This window comes from Gekko japonicus, unplaced genomic scaffold (genome assembly GCF_001447785.1).
Source record: "Gekko japonicus isolate JY-2015 unplaced genomic scaffold, Gekko_japonicus_V1.1 scaffold1186, whole genome shotgun sequence".
In the NCBI taxonomy this organism is placed as follows: Eukaryota; Metazoa; Chordata; class Lepidosauria; order Squamata; family Gekkonidae; genus Gekko; species Gekko japonicus.
Window position 1 is genome coordinate 374,357 of NW_015164221.1, and position 18,699 is coordinate 393,055.

General features: G+C 46.9%; 1 protein-coding gene across 1 annotated transcript in view; it reads left to right on the forward strand.

Annotated features, from left to right (window-relative positions):
- The window catches only part of KDSR (3-ketodihydrosphingosine reductase), a 79,116-nt gene that overhangs the window by 41,552 nt on the left and 18,865 nt on the right, over positions 1 to 18,699 (forward strand). The gene's annotated exons all lie outside the window — the stretch shown is intronic.

Genomic DNA, 18,699 nt, shown 5'->3' on the forward strand with positions numbered 1-18,699 from the left:
GGTCTTCAGCTTTCCTTCCTTCCCTCCCCTTGGCAGCCTCTCCCCAAGAAACCTATGGCCCAGTTGTATGTGACGGTAGTTAGAAAATGCCGTAAAATAGCAGAGACTCTGTTTAAGTATGTACAGAGTATTTACACTGGACACTGGAACATATATACAGTCCTTAGTCAAACTCACTGTTCAGACTGACAAGGTGCCGCGCAGACCAACGATCCCACCAAAAGAGACGTGTAGCGCTGTACAAGTCACAATATATATGTACACTGACCAATCAGGACACAGCAATTAACACTTAGCTGACTCATGGTGATTATGGCAGAGTCTGATGCAATCTGCCTGTCACCTGACTCCTGACTGACAGCTTGCCAGTAATATATCAAATACTGTCAGTATGGTGCTGGCTGAGCACCGGGGGGCAGTCTGCAACGACGTGCAAGGCACTTTGTCCTGCATTGCCTCCCCACACTGTCTCCTCTTCCCTCATCCTAGCAACTCCCGTATCCTCACCAGTCCCTGCTTTCTTCTCTCCTTCACATCCACCAATCTACTTTTTACCCCCCCCCCCCCATCTTAGGAGCTGCGGTGGCTCAAGTGGTTAAGACGCTGAACTGCAGGCTGCGGAAGGTCGGTAGTTCAGCAGTTCGAGACCCGAGTGTGCCGCATGACAGAGTGAGCTCCCGTCTCTAGTTCCGGCTCCTGCCAACCTAGCAGTTCGAAAGCAAGAAATTGCAAGTCGATAAATAGGGACCGCTTCGGTGGGGAAAGGAACAGCATTCCGTGCGCCTCGGTGTTTAGTCATGCCGGCCACATGGCCACGGAAACGTCTTCGGACAGCGCTGGCTCTTCGGCTTTGAAACGGAGATGAGCACCGCAACCCTAGAGTCGGATTCGACTGGCTTTCGAGCAAGGGAAACCTTTACCTTTACTTTTTACGTCTTATTTATTTGCTTTATTTATATCCTCCCTTTCTCCACAATGGGGCACGGTTGGTGCTGCATTGGCCTCAGGGCTCCCAGAAGCTCTGCCAGCTTTAAGTTCTCTGTGACTGTTCATTCAATGTTGGGGAGGGGATTTAACCCCCTCCATGTATTATTTAAATGTTTAAGATTTTTCTGCAAACCTGGGGTGGTCCCCCGAGTCTGAAGGAAAACCCTTTTTGATATTGTGGCATGTTCTTCTCCTGACTGATCTGATCAGATCAAGGGGCAACTTAAAACATTGAGGTACAATATCTTCCCACTAACTTCATAAATAAGTTGGAATGAGAGCTACTAATTGCCAAAAGCTTCCATAGCTATGAGTTTTATGGATGAGTAAAAATTTGAGCCTGAATCTCCTGTGTTCCAAGCCAGTGCTTTGACCAACTGATCACTTTTGAGAGGGTATAGGCTCTTAGAATATCTGTATTGGGGGAGGGAATGTTTAAAGCAGAATTTCAGGCCTTTAATTTGAAAGCCCTGTGTTCTGAAGTGATAAGTGTTATAGTTTGTGTGTCTGTGTTGCACAGAGCTGTCCCAATCTTTCTGCACTTAATCTCTTATTGTATTACCTTGAGCATTCTTGACAAAGTTGATTTCTATTTCTCATTCTGCGGCAGTAGGAGAAGTTGAAACATGGCTTCTAAATAAAATCTTCCTACAGAGTCATCAGACTGCTGTTAACACATTTGTCTTACTCATTTCTTTGATCTAAATGTGCCTTTTGCATAACTTTGATTAGCGGCAGGGGTGGCCTGTGCATTTTCCTTGAGCCGTCTCCCTGTCATCCCATTTCTTTCTTATATTACTTATATCACTCCTCATTTCATTAACGGTCTTCTTCCACCTTAACGTTTTGGCATCTAGTTTTTCAAACTGTAGTTCACAGTAAAAAGCAGCTTCTCATAATTCCTGGTTTTATTTTGCCCGCTGCATGCCTTTACAAAATGGGCCCTACCAGGGGTCATTTCGTAGAAAAAGAGGTGCAGGAGCTCATTAGCATAACTCATTAGCATAACTTATTTGCATATGCCACACCCCCTGACATCACCGGAAGTGTGTCAGAAGGCAACACCCACCACTCGGGCTCCACTGGACTGTTTTGGATTGCTAGCTATTGGGGGGGGGGGAACGTGCAAATCTGTCCTCGCAGAGGAGGGAGAGCTTGTACCTGAATAAAATTTGGTCTTAAAGGTGCCACTGGACTGTTTCGGACCGGGGGGCCGGGGGGGGGGCTCTGCAACTTACCTGGCTGCTTCTTGCTCTGACTGAGGGCTGCTGGGAGCAGGGGGTGGGGCTTGTTGCATGTGCCCGCCCCCTGGGCTCTTTACTGCCAGAGCTCCGCTCCTGTGCGCTCCTGCAGGAAATGACCCCTGGGCCCTACAGAATTTACCCAGTTGGCCCAGCTGCTGGCCACAAGACCTCAATGAGGAGTTCATCCTTCCAGTTTTATTCCACCCCACCCCACTCACAGCACCACCAGTGGGATATGAATTACAACCACCAGCAGGATATGAATTAAATATATGGTTCTCTAGTAACCTGCAACCCAGATCCCCTGTGGGTGTGTTTTGTGAGATCCTTTTCGTCCCATTAAGGGGTTTCCCATCCCTACACACACACACACTCCAAACCACTATGGATGTAGGGAGAGCTTTGGAAATCTTGCTTATTGTCTTGGTAATTGTGCTCCAAGTCAGGCTTTTGTTGAATGCAGACATCAGCCACATAACACCACTTTCAACAGCGACATTTTAACTTACGTAGGTCAGACGTGGCAGAAAACATTTGCAAAGGAGAGGAAGCCCCACATTGGGACTGCAGCTGTGCAGGCCGGCCACGGACATTTTATTTCTAACGAAAAGACTCCAAAGGGGGGGTGCCGCACCCATTTTGGAGCTGGTGCATGTGCAGGATTCCCAGCCAGTGCACCACGCGCTCTGTGGGCAAGTTCCCCTTTTCCCGCAGTTCCTTTTTCACTGCCACAAGGATAGGAAGCTTTCTAGCATGCTCCGCTGATTTTTCTGCTTTGTCATCTTTGTGGAAGAGAGAAACTCTTTTGTCCATTGAGGATTGATTTGTTGTACTTCTTCAGGATTCAACTTTGTGGGAGGCATGCCTCTTTGTTGGGGGGACCCCCGCTGTGTCGTGCTTGTGGTCCCTTGTGATGGCATCGAAGGCACTGTTTAAAAAAATGATCAAAATGTGGAACAAAAATGATGCACAGTGAAGAGCATGAACTTTGCCTTCGGTATATAGGAGAGGCCCACAATGTTGGAGCCTGTTTGATTTGCCAGTGCTTTACCCCCCAAGGGCCGGTCAGGTAGGGCCTCTAGGCTGAAAGGGATCTTCCTCAGATCCTTCCAAAGGAACTCTGAGTTCGGGTTCTCTTCCTCCGGCTCTGACCACTGAGATCCATTCTGGACCCCCACCAGTCCGTTTGCTTCCTACGGGCCCAACTATCACGAAGGCTCCAGTCCCTCCAAAAAGAGCCGCTTTGGTCGCTCCGGAGGCAGAATCTAGGCACCCACATTTGCCTACTCCAGGACCATCGACTAAAGTCCAGTCACACCCGGAACCTCCAGTGAAGAGAGAGACATTATAAAATCAAAGCATAAGGACAAGATCGAGGCTGCACCCAAGTCGGGACGCGCCAAATCTTCTAAGGGTCCGCAGACTGATCGGGACATCATCCTAGTTCCCCCCGCACACCTCGTTACCACACTTTGCCTCCTTGGCCGGTTCCTTTTCAGATGTAGTTGGTGACGAACCTAGCATCCCTGCAGGACAACTGGTACCCTCGGAATTGGCATCTCCCTTATCTTGGCAGCCTTCAGCTCCCCCACAGCATTCTTATTACACGTCACCATATATTTAAACTGATGAGCAGGCCATCACCCTCAAACTTAGAGGGGCATGATTTGCATACATGAGCATACATGGATACCCACACCACACTGGTTCTGTTCCGTTCTCCATGCCATGAGCCCGAAGAAGAGAGATCCACAGCATCTCATTATAGTTCCGAGAGTGCTTTGGAACGGTCACCTGACAACGCCATGGGCGACCTGACCCCGGTATCTCCTAGCGAAGGCCTCTGTCTCTATGGAGAGCAAATGCTAAGGATGGCGGAAAGCCCTGGACATTGATGTTTCCACTTTGGACAATCGTCCGAAAGACAAGAATATTGAGTTGTCTATATGCTGATAAAGGAGCTGCGGTGGCTCAAGTGGTTAAGACGCTGAACTGCAGGCTGTGGAAGGTCGGTTGTTCAGCAGTTTGAGACCCGAGTGTGCCGCATGACAGAGTGAGCTCCCGTCTCTAGTTCCAGCTCCTGCCAACCTAGCAGTTTGAAAGCAAGAAATTGCAAGTAGATAAATAGGTACCACTTCGGTGGGAAGGGAACAGCGTTCCGTGCGGCTTGGTGTTTAGTCATGCCGGCCACATGACCACGGAAATGTCTTTGGACAGCGTTGGCTCTTCGGCTTTGAAACGGAGATGAGCACCGCAGCCCTAGAGTCGGATTCAACTGACTTTCGAGCCGGGGAACCTTTACCTTTTTATATGCTGATACTCCAGGTGTAGTTGCTTTTCTGATCCTGGAGGGTCTCTCTGACCTCACAGTTCCAATCTGGCAAAAAGCAGCCTCTATTCAGGCTGCTTCTCGTCAGATCAGAAACTTATATCGAGAAAAGCAAGATTCCTGCAAGTTTGTCTGCACATCCACCACCATCTTCATTAATGACAGAAGACATGCAGGTACGTCAGTGGCCTGGCCAGCATTTATCCCCAGCTGACAGGGAAAGCTGCTGTCTGGATGGTTTGGGAAGAAAGTTTTATGCTTCCTCTGCTCTCAATTTTTGAGTAGTAAATTATCAGGTGACTATGGGAGGCTACCAACTTTTCCTCTGGGAGAGTCTTTTCCAGTACCTGGACAGATTGCCCAGTGAATTTAAGCCCCTGCCTAAACTAGTCCTGTCCGAGGTTGTAAAACTCTTGAAACAGGAGATTAATGCGGGCGGACATGCTGCTGAGGCAGCAGCCAGATCAATTGCCATAGTCCTCAAGAGGCACTTGTGGCTATGCAACACTGCTGTCCCTCCGGAGACTCGATGTAACGTTGTGGATCTTCCCTTTGAGGGATCAGCTCTTTCCACAGTCCACAGACGAGTTCCTCTCCACTATGAAGAACTGCTAGACAGCCAGATCACTGGCTGTGTTTTCCTCAGCTCCGACTCAAAGACAACATTTCTCTTGAAGGCAGTACAGCTTTGCCACCCCTTTCTACAGGGGCTAGAGACAACCTCGCCAGCCGTTGTTTGCGTATCCTCAATGCCCTTTTCAGTCGTCCCCCTTTTTGAAAAAGAAGGGTACCCCCATGGCCGAGGCCTACTCAACAGAACCCCCAGAGGGACCAAGGCCACCAGCCAGCAAAGTTCTATGTCCGCCCCAGTAGTTGTAGACATTCCTATTTTTAAAGATAGGTTGGCACAGTTTGCAAAGTCTTGGTGCCAAATTACTTTGGATAGTTGGGTTTTATCTTGAAGAAGGGATTGGATTTATACCCCGTCTTCACTACCTGAAGGCATCTCAGAGCAGCTTGCAATCTCCTTTCCCTTCCCTTCCCCATAACAGACTCCCTGTGGGGTAGGTGGGGCTGAGAGAACTCTTTCAAAAACTGCCTTTCAGGGAATAGCTCTGACTGCGACTGACTCAAGGCCACACCAGCAGCTGCATGTGGAGGAGTGGGGAATCAAACCCGGTTCTCCCAGATTAGAGTCTGCGCTCCTAACCACTACACTAAACTGGCTCTCTAAAGTTCTGTAGTTCAAGGAGGCTATAGGTTAGAATTGTTGTCCCAATCCCCAGCTTCTACCATGGTGGATAACGCCTACCCAGAACTCAGAGTTCAGCTAAGGGAACTTCTGCAGAAGGGTGTGGTGGAACAGGTTCCAGATGGGCTATGCTCCCGGAGGTTTCACTCACAATGTTTTCTGGTAGATAAAAAGGATGGTGGATGCAGGCCTATACTGGATTTCAGAAAATTAAGTCAGTTCTTAAAAATGTCAAAATTTAGAATGGTCTCACTTTCTTCTGTGATTGAATTCCTTGCCCCCAGCTGTGTGGTTCATGGTCCTTGATTTAAAGGACGCCTATTTTCATATTTCAATACACCAATCCCTTTGGAGGTATTTACAGTTTAGGCAAGACTCTGAGCTATTCCAGTACACATCCCTCCCATTCGGTCTTGCTACTGCACCAAGAATATTCACCAAGTGAATAGCTGTAGTGGTGGTGCATCTCCACACACAGGATCGCTCTATTATTCTGTACCTAGACAACTGGCTTATTGTGGTCCCCAGTCGTGACCTACTGAACAGCCAAGTTCACTGCATTGTTTTCACCTGTAGCAGGTTAGGTCTAATGGTGAATGGGGAAGTTTCAACTTGAACCCTCTCAGTGAGTTTAGTTCATTGGTGCCTTCCTCAATACTATCATGGGGAGAGCCTTTTTGCCTGCAGGCAGGGCTTAAAAGCATTAAGATAATAGTGCTGTGCTGGATGAGAAAACTTTGGCAGCTGGTGAAGGCAATTCAGCAGCTATTAGGGGTTTAAGGCCTCAAGTACTGCAGTGATTCCGTTAGCAAGGCTGCACATGCAGAACTTGCAAATCTGGTTTGTCAAGAGGTATGAACAATGTTCCCTCTAAGCTCCACAGTGTTGTGAGCAAAAATTCTTTCTCGTGAGTGGAAAAAACTAGCACTAGAAAAAGAAGAGGAGATTGGGTTTATACCCCGCTCTTCACTATCCGAAGGATTCTCAGAGCAGCTTACAATCCCTTTCCCTTCCCCTCCCCACAACAGACACCCTGTGAGGTAGAAGAAGAAGAAGAGATTGGATTTATACCCCGCTATTCACTACCCAAAGGTGTCTCAGAGTGGCTTACAGACTCCTTCCCCTCCCCACACCAGACACCCTGTGAAGGTGGGTGGGGCTGAGAGAGCTCTTGAGAGAACAGCTCTGAGAGAACTTGTGACTGACCCAAGGTCACACCATCAGCTGCATGTTGGAGGCATGGGGAATCAAACCCAGTTCTTCCAGATTAGAGTCTGTAGCACTAAAGTTGTGAGTGAGTCCACATTTGACTATCGCATAAATTAGCTTCTTAGAAGATTATTTCCTTAACCTTGTAAAAATCTCAGGGATAATTATTTTAAACTATATTCGAACTGTATATTAACAATAATTTAAACATTATAAGAGAAAACAGAATCAAGTCAAATTAAATTTCATTACAGAAAATATTGTCCTCTGTGGGGTAGACCAGGTCTACCCACCTTTTTCCACTACATTTGTAGACCTGGCCTCAGACCGTTGTCCTGCAGTGAGCCTCAGAAAACATACCAGCACTTTTGGGGTGGGGGGGATTTTGCAGTCTACTTTGGGGGGGTGTTAGTAAAATATGACAGATGTACAGGTCAAGCATAACACAGGTGGAACAATCACTGTCAGAAGCCTGCGTAACTTAACAAACAGGAAGTTGCTTAAATGTTGGCAAACCCGTCCAAACTACTTATTTATTCAAATATTTATATCCCACTTTTACTGTACTCAAAGCATCTTACAAATCATACTAAAAAGTAATTGTTGTTGTTGTTCAGTCGCACAGTCGAGTCCGACTCTTCGCGACCCCATGGACCCCGCCAGGCCTTCCTGTCTTCCGCCGTCCTCTGAAGTTTGCTCAATTTCATGTTCGTTGCATCGATGACACTGTCAAACCATCTCATCCTTTGCCGTCCCTGTCTTCTTTGACCTTCAGTCTTTCCCAGCATCAGGGCCTTCTCCAGTGAGTGCTCCCTTCTCATTGGGTGGCCAAAGTATTTGAGCTTCAGTTTCATTATCTGGCCTTCCAGGGAACAGTCAGGGTTGATTTCTTTTAGGATTGACTGATTTGTTCTTCTTGCAGTCCAAGGGACCAAGTAATAGGGGTGTGCAAAAAATCTATTTTTTCAAGCTCAGTTACAGCCCATGGGGACCATTATAGTCGATGGGCTCCATAGACTATAACGGAGAATTGATCCAGAGGTATGACCCCAACAAACAACCCCCAAGGTACTGTTTTTCAATACCTAGGTTGGTGGTTGGGTCTCTGCCGTGGTGGCTAGATGATGCTAACTTGTTCTCAGGGATCCAGTTTGGTTTCTGGGTTCCCCAGGTCACTCTGACCACAGATGCTTTGCTTTTGGGTTGGGGTGCCCACTGCAAAGGTTTTTCAGTGCAGGGTCAGTGACCTTCAATGCAGGTTACTCCCCATATTAATTCCCTGGAACTTCATGCAGTGAGTTACCCTTACCTCCTTTTCAGGTATTCTCAAGGACAAAAAAGATGTAGATGGAAACAGACAATACTGCAACAGTATATTATTTCAACAAAGAAGGAGGCTTTGCCTAGAGGCAACAGCGGCTTTGGAAATAGCTTTGAGCATCGGCGCACTTTCCCAGAACCATCCACATAGCAGGGATTTTAAATATGGAAGCAGACCAGCTGATCAGGATCTGTCAGTCCAACAATGAATGGTCTGTCCAGCACAGATACATCAAGGTGATTTTTGACACATGGGGGTATCCTCAGGCAGACCTGTTTGCTACGGCCGAGTCCAAGAAAGCGCCAGACTTCTGCTCCCTAGTGGGCAGCGACCTGACTTTCTTGAGGGATGCATTCCAGATCCCTTGGTCGTCAACAACAACAACACAACAACAAATTTATTCACAGCAAAAAGCCACCACTCTAATACAACAAACTAACTCAAACCAAATTCATACAACCACAAGCATAAATAAAATATATAAAATGAATATCAAACAGAGCATGCATGTAAAACCTGTTGAGTCCTGTAACAAATTACATCTATTCGCCTTTCACTAGGAGCTTTCTAGTCCTTACAGCTAACCAGCCAAATTTGGCAAGTTTAGCCGTAACCTTGGGGCACTTACTTTCTAGGAGGTTCTTCAGTAATTGCATCTTTTGACTAGTTGAGGACAGAGTAGTTGTAGAAAGTGGGAGAGAATATCACGAAAGTGTCTATATGCCCTACAGTCATATATAACATGCATTAAGGTTTCAATTCCGTCATTGCAGAAGCGACATATACGATCAGCAAGGGGTTTTTTTTAATTAAACCTCCCCTCTGTAACCGCTGAAGGGAGGGCATCCCACCTCATGAGGGTAAACGTTCTCCTGAACTCATGATTTTCTAGATAAAAAAGATTGGGCACAGGCACTACCTTATACAACGGTTCTAAGAGGGCTTGCCGTTTGCATGAGTTATTAAGATCCTCCTGTCTAGCTATGTCCTGGATTCTCTGTCTCACTAACTCTCTCGCTTTGTTGTATGTGAAAGAGCTAAGAAATTGTTTTGAGAGACCAAGTTGAGAAAGTTTTTTTTCGATGACCCTTAGCCAAGGCGGGACAAAGGTATCCTGGAAAATTAAACTTGCCAATCCTCTAGGAAAAAAAGAAAGTTTCAGCTAGTATTGAATGGCCAGCATCCAAAGTCTCGCCTCCACCGGGATCATGCCTGTTTCTATTCTGATCAAGGCATTTGAAGTAACAGGGTGAACTTGGAGGATTGTTCTTAGAAACTTAGATTGAACAGCCTCCAGTTTTTTAAAATTTGAAGTGATATTAAAGGGCACACCAAAAGTGAGTTGGCTAAGAGATTTGGCTTTGAACAAATGGAGAGCTGCTATTATGCATTTACCCCCTTTATGCCAATAAAATTTCTGGATAGCCCCAGCAGTCCTGCTGGCCTTTAATGTTGCCATGCTTATATTGCTAGATCTCGAGCCATTTTCCTGGAACTGAACCCCCAGATAGTTAAAACTAGAAGCCTGTTCTATAGAGGAGGAATTTAGAGTCCAGTGATAATATTTTGGTGACCTTTTAGCAAAAACCATTACCTTGGTTTTAGCGTAATTTATTTCTAATCTATTGTCATGGCAATATTCAGAAAATAATTTAAGTGCTCTTCTAAGGCCTATAGGAGTTCTTGACAGAAGAACCGCATCATCAGCATATAGAAGAACACCAACATGTTTGCTACCAAGTTTTGGAGGATGACACTCCGGCTGGTTAATGTAAACCACCAGGTCATTAATATAAAAGTTGGGGGGGGGGCAGAAGACAACCCTGTTTGACCCCTTTGTCTGTACTTATGGGATCTGTCAGGTGCCCTTGGGGGGTATATTTTACCTGTATCGAAGTCTGATTGTAAAGGACCTGGATAAGAAAGAGTAGGCGCCTGTCGATATTGGTAGAGCTTAATTTATCCCGTAAAATAACTCTAGAGACTGTGTCAAAGGCTGATTTAAGGTCAAGAAAGGCCGCATAAAGGGGAAAAGACGAGGAGGTGAACCCTCTAACTTCGTAAGCGAGAGAAAAAAGGGGGGGAATGGACTGTGTGAATAGTGGTGATTTCTTTTGATGCATTTGAAGTAAAGCGAGAAATTTCTGTTTATCTGGAGCGCGTTTTAAGAACTTTATTAAAAGTAAATAAAAATAACAAGATGTCGGAGCTGGTAAAAGACAAGCGGAGAAGAAGGGAGGAACTTCTGGTCTGGGCGTTTGCTTTTTTGTGAGAGCCGGCTGATTAATGCTTGGATTGTTTAAAGCTGTGAGTCTGACGGGGAACTGTGAGAGAAGCTGAACTGTGACAGCGAGAAAGTGTCTTACAAGTGCTTTTAAAAGTTAACAGTTGCGGAGGAAGATCCAGTGAAGAGAATGGCAGCGTTTAAAAGCGAAACCGGAATACAAAAAAAAGAAAATCCATTCTCAAAGCTAGAGATCTTCTGAAAGGGCATGAAAGAGTGAGAATTTATAGCATATGAACTGAAAGCGTTAACAGCGACCTGAAGGAGGACTGGAAAAGCCGGAGAGAGGGAAACAGAAGAAGCTCCTCCATTAAATTGGGAATTTAAAAGAAGCCAGCACGCCAAGAATCGGTTCTGAATGCGCCTTGAGGAAACTTTAATAACAGAGCATCAGATGAACACTACTAATATACTAATATAGATAACATCTTTAACTGGTTTGAAGAAAGAAGTTTGACTGCACACAGAAGAAGCCTAAGAAGATAATTTGGACATTATTAACAGACTAATTTACAAGTTAATATATCACTCAGCTTTCTCTTTCTCCCACTATATACCCTCCCCATTTTTCTACTTAAGCGAAATACCTCTCCTTTTTAGGAGAGTCAATAAAGCCTTTATTAAAAAAAAAAAAGAAAGACCGCATAAAGGGATACACTTGACTTAGATGAATATTTGGCGATCAGGTGGTCCAAAACCATACAGTGATCTAATGTGCTGCGACCTTTACTAAATCCAGCTTGTTCGTCCGCCATACAGAAATCATTTTCTAACCAGTCTCTGAATTTCCATAATAGATATTTTGCGTAAAGTTTGCTCACTACGCTGAGCAGGCTTATGGGTCTGTAATTATTAGGGTCTTCTTTATTACCTTTCTTATACAACGGGATAATTATGGCAGTCCCCCAATCCCTGGGGACCGATCAATTTGTGTAAATAGGGATGCTAGAACAGGGGCCCACCATCCAGCATTTCTCTTAATTAACTCTGTGGAAATCAAATCTATGCCAGGGGCTTTCCCTGGCTTCAAGGTACCTATAAGTTGTTTCAGTTCTAAGCAACTCACCGGAGGCCACGAAGGTTGATAAGAGATGGTGTCAGGAGTAATAGAGCTTGTAATGGTTTCACTATACAGCCTCTTATAATGTGTTACCAAAGCCTCCGCAGAAACGGGATTATTAAAAATATTTTGAGGTTTACCTGATGATACAGAGACCAGTTTCCAAAATAAAACTGAATTATTTTCTTTCACCGCCCTCCAAAGTTCCACCCATGATGCTTTAATATTTTCCTGCTTCTTGCTCTTAATGAGCAACTTATACTGTGTTTTTTGATGTTTCAAATCCATTGCTGAAAAAGCTGTGGGGTTACTTCTGTGTAAGGCCTAATTAGTATTAAGTAAATTCTTAGCCCTCCTGCGCTCAGAGTCAAACCATGGTTTGTGCCAAGAGGGTCTGGGCTTTTGATTACCCGGTACTGTCCCATATCAAAAACCCCTGGGTCTCCTTTGAGATCAGATTATATTCATACAGACAGGGATCAATATTATCTGCAGTCACTACTTTATGTACCCTTTTGTTCATTTCCTCTGAAGATGAGAGGCCATTTTCTCTTCCTTAGAAGCTTGGTCAGACGCACTCTTTTATGCATTTCCTCCCTTCCCTCTCCTAAGCAAGGTTATAGGGAAGATGGTGGCTGAGTGGACAGATGGCATCCTAATAGCCCCTGCCAGATCTGGTTCTCAGAGCTGTTCCACTTAGCAGGCGCAGACTACGTACCGTTCCCTTCCGCCCTAGACCTACTCCCGCACAGTCCATTGGTGCACTGTGATGTAGCATGGCTACTCTTGGTGGCATGGAGGATTTGGCTGTAAAGCGATCTTTCTCCCAAGGAGTAAGAGATATCTTGCCTCAAGCCCATACGCCCTCAACAAGATATTCTTATGACTGGAAATGGGCTCATTTTGAGTCCTGGGTGTCTGTTAGGGGTGAATAACCTTTTACCTTCCCGTTAGCATTGGTGTCGTCACTAGCACAGTCTGGTTCAGCGGTGTCTTCAGTGGCCATTGCCACTCTCCACGAGGAGGTGCAGGGACTCTGTTTTTGACTGTAAGTTGGCTCAACGTTTCTTAAAGGGGCCAACCAATGTTTTCCCCGTACACCCTGTATCAGAGGTGTCAAACTCATTTGTTATGAGGGCTGGATCTGACATAAATGTCACTTTGTCAGGCTGGGCCATCTGTGCCATAAAATGTAATGCCAGGTAGCGGAGATAGAGACTGTATAAAGGATAGTAGCTGGTAAGCTCTGAGTTGGTGTGTCCTCACTGCAAGGCCCCATGGGCTGGGAGGGGGGTGCAGAGGAAAACCCACATAGGTGGGATGCTTGATTGCTATAGACGTGGTTGTTTTGCTGTGCTGAAGCCACAGTGGAATGGCTCCGGACCCCCCCCCCCGGCGCTCCCTCCCTTGCATCATTGGTCGTGGGCCGCAGAAGAGCACTGTGCAGGCCAGCTCCGGTGCACGGGCCTTATGTTTGACACCCCTGCCCTGTATTATCCCTCAGTGGTCGTTGCCTTTAGTATTAGCCAGACTGCTGAAACCACCATTTCATCCTCTAGCTTCCTGCTCCTTAGCTGTACTCCCAAGGAAGGTAGCATTCTTAGTGGCCGTTACATTAGCCAGAAGAGTCAGTGAATTGGCAGCTCTGAAGGTTGATCCTCCTTTTCTCAAAGTATTTAGTGAGCATGTTGTAGTATACCTGAGTTTAGACTTCTTGCCTAAATAGTTTCCAAGTTCCACCCAGCACAGGAAATTTTCCTGCTGGTATTTTCCCCCCACTTGGAGCACAGAAGTGGAAAAGGCCTTATATACCCTTGATGTTAGGAAGGCCTTCTTTTACTATATAAATAGAACCAAACCATTTCGTAAAAACAAAGCACTATTTATTTGTTATTGGGACCCCAAGAAGGGCAAAGCTGCTTCAGCCCAGCCCAGCCCAGCCCGTGTCCAGGTGAGTAGTTGCTGCCATCCATTCCTGCTACATGGCATTTGGAGAACTGTGTCCACTTGATGTGAAAGCACTCTCCACTCAAGCATAGGGGTCGTCTGCTACTTTTCATTAACAAGTTCCCTTGTTGGTGCTGGGGGGGGGGCAACAATGGGAGGGCTTCTGGTGTCCTGGCCCCACTACTGGACCTCCTAATGGCACCTGGTATTTCTGGCCACCGTGTGACAGAGTGTTGGACTAGATGGGCCACTGGCCTGATCCAACATTGGCTTCTCTTATGTTCTTATGGACATTTGCAAGGCAGCAACCTGGTTGACAGAGGACACATTTGTGAAACACTATGCTAGACTTTTAGGCGAGGAAAGAGGCAGATGGGGCAAGGCTATTCTGCAGGCTCTGATCCAGAGAGAGACTCACCCCACCTCCTCTGATGAGTAGCTCACTAGCGGTCCCAATCTCCTTTCCCTTCTTCTCCCCACAACAGACACTCTGTGAGGTAGGTGGTGCTGATAGAGCTCTGAAAGAACTTCTCTTGAGGGAACAGCTCTGAGAGAACTGTAATTGACCCAAGGTCATGCAGCAGCTGCATGTGGAGGAATGGGGAATCAAACCTGGTTCTCCAGATTAGAGTCCGCTGCTCTTAACCACTACACCAAACCCTATACCACAGTGAACAGTCGGAGTTCAGAATCCCTTCATAACCATTGTTCGCTGTATAGTTACTGATCTAATATATTGCCTATTCCTCAAACCCCCTCCTTGCCCCCATATCATAGTTAATTATTATGGATGGCCACAAACTGGGTAATCGGATTCGTGAACCAAATCAATTCTGAAGGGGGGGGTCGCCATAGAGACCCCAAAATCATGATTCATCTTCAGTGGACTACTCTTGGATTGGCCACCAAGTCTGGTGATGATTGGACTGGGGGGGGGCAAGTTACGGACCCCCAAGCCAGGTGAGAGCTCCAAACAAGGTGCCCCAGGAAACTGCTTTTCAGGAACATTCTTGGCAATGGTTCAGGGGTGCATAAAACTGACCTTGGACTACAGGTATGAGACTCGTGGAACCCCTCCCAGGGAGGGGCACAACATGCCCTGCAAGTTATGGGTGGATTGGATTTGGGGGGCTTGAGTTATGGGCTCCCAAACAAGGTACCCCCAGGAAAGTGCTGTGGGGAGATGTGAGGCGCAGGTTCCGGAGTCCATAGCACCAATCCTGGCCAAGCTAAATGCTTCAAACTCATGGAGCTCCTCCCCTGGATGTTCCCCAACTTGCCCTGCAAGTTACATGTGGATTGGACCGGGGGGGGGGGAGTTGCAGACCCCCACCCAAAGTGCCTCCAAAAAAGTACCTCTCGGGGACATGTCTGGCTTCCTGGAGCATATAGAACCAACCAGGGCCGTGCAAGATGCATCAAACTCCACAACTTGAAATGAAAATGAAAACAGGGTTGCACTTACTTGTAACTGTGCATCGACGTCTTCTATGCAGGCACACATTCCTTCCCTCCCACCCCACCATGAGCTCTCACAGGGCCTATTGTGCCATGAAAAGGGACTTGCAGCAGCTTAGTGGGAACTGAGGGAAGAGGGCGCCTGCCCACAGAGTATGTGGTGCGTTGGGTGGGAATCCTGTGCATGCACCAACTCCGAAAGGGGGCAGGACACCCCCTCTTTGGATATTTTTAACTAGAAAGAAAATGTTCACGGCCAGCCTGTGCAGGTCCGGTCCTAATGTGTGTCTGCATAGAAGATGTCAATGAACAGCAGTTCCAGGTAAGTGTAACTTTGTTTTCAGTAGCCTTTGACCTTCATTTGGCACTTTGAGACTGCAACAAAATGCTTTCAGAAACACAACATTCAAGTTCCTTTCCTCTCAATCACAGAGGCTGTTGAGCCCTTAAAATATGTATCTCTTAATAATATAAATGTTATAACAAGCTTGGAGGGGGAGGGTAGTTTTATTCTTACCATTATGAAGCCGTGTGATCTGCAACGTGTGGTGTGATCCAGCCGTTGTAGGAACATTATAGGAATCCCTTGTCTTGTGGATAAATTCAATAGAACCCACTTCTCCCTCCCACCCACCTTCCTTTGTGCACATGTCAGATCGTGCAGATCACCTTAGGGGGAGATTCCGTTTCTGTCTGCGATTCCCATATCCCCAGTGCCTCTGCTCATGTGGATACATGTTTGTGAACCAGAATGTGCTATAACAAAGTTATAAGCACACAAGATGAAACTTTGTTGGTCTTAAAGGTGCCCCTGGACTCAAACTTGGTTCTGCTGCCTCAGACCAACACGGCTACCCACTGGAATCTATCAGAATGTGCTATGTTTATCATCTTTAAGCTTAAAAGTTTGGGAAACTTCCGTCAATGAAAACTCACTGAATTCGTAGGAGCCTTTATGGGCGTGTTGTGCCGGCGGGGGGGGGGGGTATTGCCACTGCAGATCTAATATTTAGTATTTTGAAATGTTACTTAAGGCGTGCCTGGTACTTCATGTGCATGTCTACCTCTAATTAATATGTAATAATAGGTGTTTCTCTTCAGTCTTTCCATCCACTTTGTAAGAGAGGTGACTTTTATTATTCCTTAGGTTCAGCTGGAGAAGTGCATACCTGGCACACAACAGCTCTGCAGTGTAGTCCATTATCCCCATATTGTCTTCATAGGGCTGAGGCATGATGACTTACGACAGCCCAGGTCCAGGACTGGCATACAGATAATTGTCCTGCTGCCAGTAGGAGGGAGCGATAGAGAACAGTGTCGCAACTGGATAAGAAAGGCAGGGATTACAGAAGAACACTGTGCTGGCGTACAGATACTCTGTAAATATGGAATGCAACAGTAAAATGATCTGCAATGTTAATCAGTCTGATTAAGTGGTGCTTTTGGTTGGTTAAACTTTGAGCCAAGCACATTTCTTCATGGCAGCCTGTGTTAAACAATGTGGCCATAGGACCCCTGAGCCTGGAGACATTCTAGGAAAGCTCCCAACCCTTACATTGGCTTGGGAGAGCTGTGTGATAGAGCTGCTGCCTAAGCCTTTCAGAGGTTCTGCAGGAGATTCACCAGTTTCCCTGCCTCTTGAACCACCTGCATGTGCCAGCATTGGCCTTGCAGCCATAGCAGTGGGTTCCTCTGCTGTTCACCACTTCCATTGGGCAGCAGAGCAATGGCCATTTTAAATGCTGTGATTTTCCCACACTTCCTGCTCAGATTTCTGCATGATCTCTCCATTGCATGACTTGCCTGTGCTTTTCCCCCTAATGAGGGGAATAAGGACTTCAGTTTTACAAAGATCTTCGACGTTGTCTCTGTGCTTCACACCCATGGGATCTAGTGCGCACGCGCTGGATCAATCGGCATTGTAGCAAGCTCTTAACAGATTTTCGCGCCCAGACCTCGGGCATGCGCAGGAACCACACATGCCCAGAGGGGTGGGCGCAGACATCCCGCCAGTTCCTTTCTTACCGCCGCGTTGGAAAGACGTTTTCTTCGTCGGTCTGATCAGTTCTCTTTTTAATAATTGCCTCATGGCTCTTCGTATTTTTTCCTTAGTTTTCTTCTTTTTTCTTGGCCTTTCTTCGTTTGTTCTTCAAAAACTCCAAAAAAAGGGGTTTTTTGTTGAGGGGGAAGTTGCAGGCTTACCTGAGTTTGGCCTTTGGGCTCCCCCCCCCCCCAAAAAAACCCCTTCTTCTCCATTTTTTTATTTTTTATGGAGAAGAAGTGGGGCTTTTGCAACCGCGGCAAGGGTTGCGGCAGTAAACTCGCTCCACCTGACCGCCACACCCTCTGTATTTTTTGTTTGGGGGAATCTCACCAACCTGAGTCTTGTCGGCACTGTGCTAGGTTTTGGAACCAGACAAGAAAAAACCGAGCTGCGCACCTTAAAGTGGCGCTACTTGAGTTGGCGTTACATCCTCCCTCAGTGATGGAGTGTGAGAGACCATCGACGGCTCCGGCATCGAGGCCCTCCTCCGACATTGGCCGACGTCGAAGCCACTGGCATCGAAGGCGCAATCCTCCACTTCCACTCCGGTGAAGAAGAGGACCAAGTCAAGTAAGGAGCATAAGTCCGCAAAAAAGGGCTCCTTTAAGTCCCTAAGAGCAGCAAAGAAGGGGAAGGTAGCGGTGTCTGCACTGGGTGATGCCCCTAAAGTGCCTCCCGCTCCAACGGCAGTATTGGCATCAGAGGCCCATGCTGCTCCGCCGATACCGACCATTCAACTCTTGGACTCTCCTATACAACAACTGGAGCGTCCTTACTCGGATATCGAGACGGTGGAGCCCCTTAGTCGTCCCATGGATGCAGAGCTTTCTCCCTCTCCTTCCCCGTCGTCGACATCGACGGTGTCAGAGGCTCCCAACATCGATTCACGTCGGAATCGACACGCCTCTAACAGCACGCAGCATCATCCTCCACATATGCTTCTTCAATCTGTCGATATCAATGACCGAGTTTATAGGGACCGCTCTCAAAGGCAGGCTAATGCTTTGTCTCAGAGACGTACCCAATCCAAAAGTCGACCCCCCCGAGTCTTTCTACCTCCACCACCACCTCTGTCTTGGGATCAACGCCAACTGAGATATCTCTATGGGGGTTATCCACCATCCATGCTGTGGTTGACTCTGGCAGGCTATTCCGACTGGGATCGTTACTCGACCCACTCTGCCCACAGATCAAGGTCGCCCTACAAATCTAGACCTTCAGCATCTCTGCCTCATCCTCCGACTGAGGATCCTTCCCACCATAATCCAGAACTCAGTCCTCCCAACCCCCAAGTCATACCACCAAAGCTTTTAACCAGTCAAACCGAAGTCACTCCGGTCCAAATGCCAGATCAGGACTACTCTGATTCTGTAGAAGAGGATTCTGGTACAGAGGCCTCTGAGGCTCACACCTCCCCTGACCACAAGTCTCCTAACCAAGCTGTCGCAGATGATCTACCTATATCCCCATCCGACAATCTCACTTCCTATGCAGGCCTCGTCAAAAGAATGGCCCATTATCTAGGCCTCTCAGTCGTTCAACAACAACCACAGGTTACAGATGC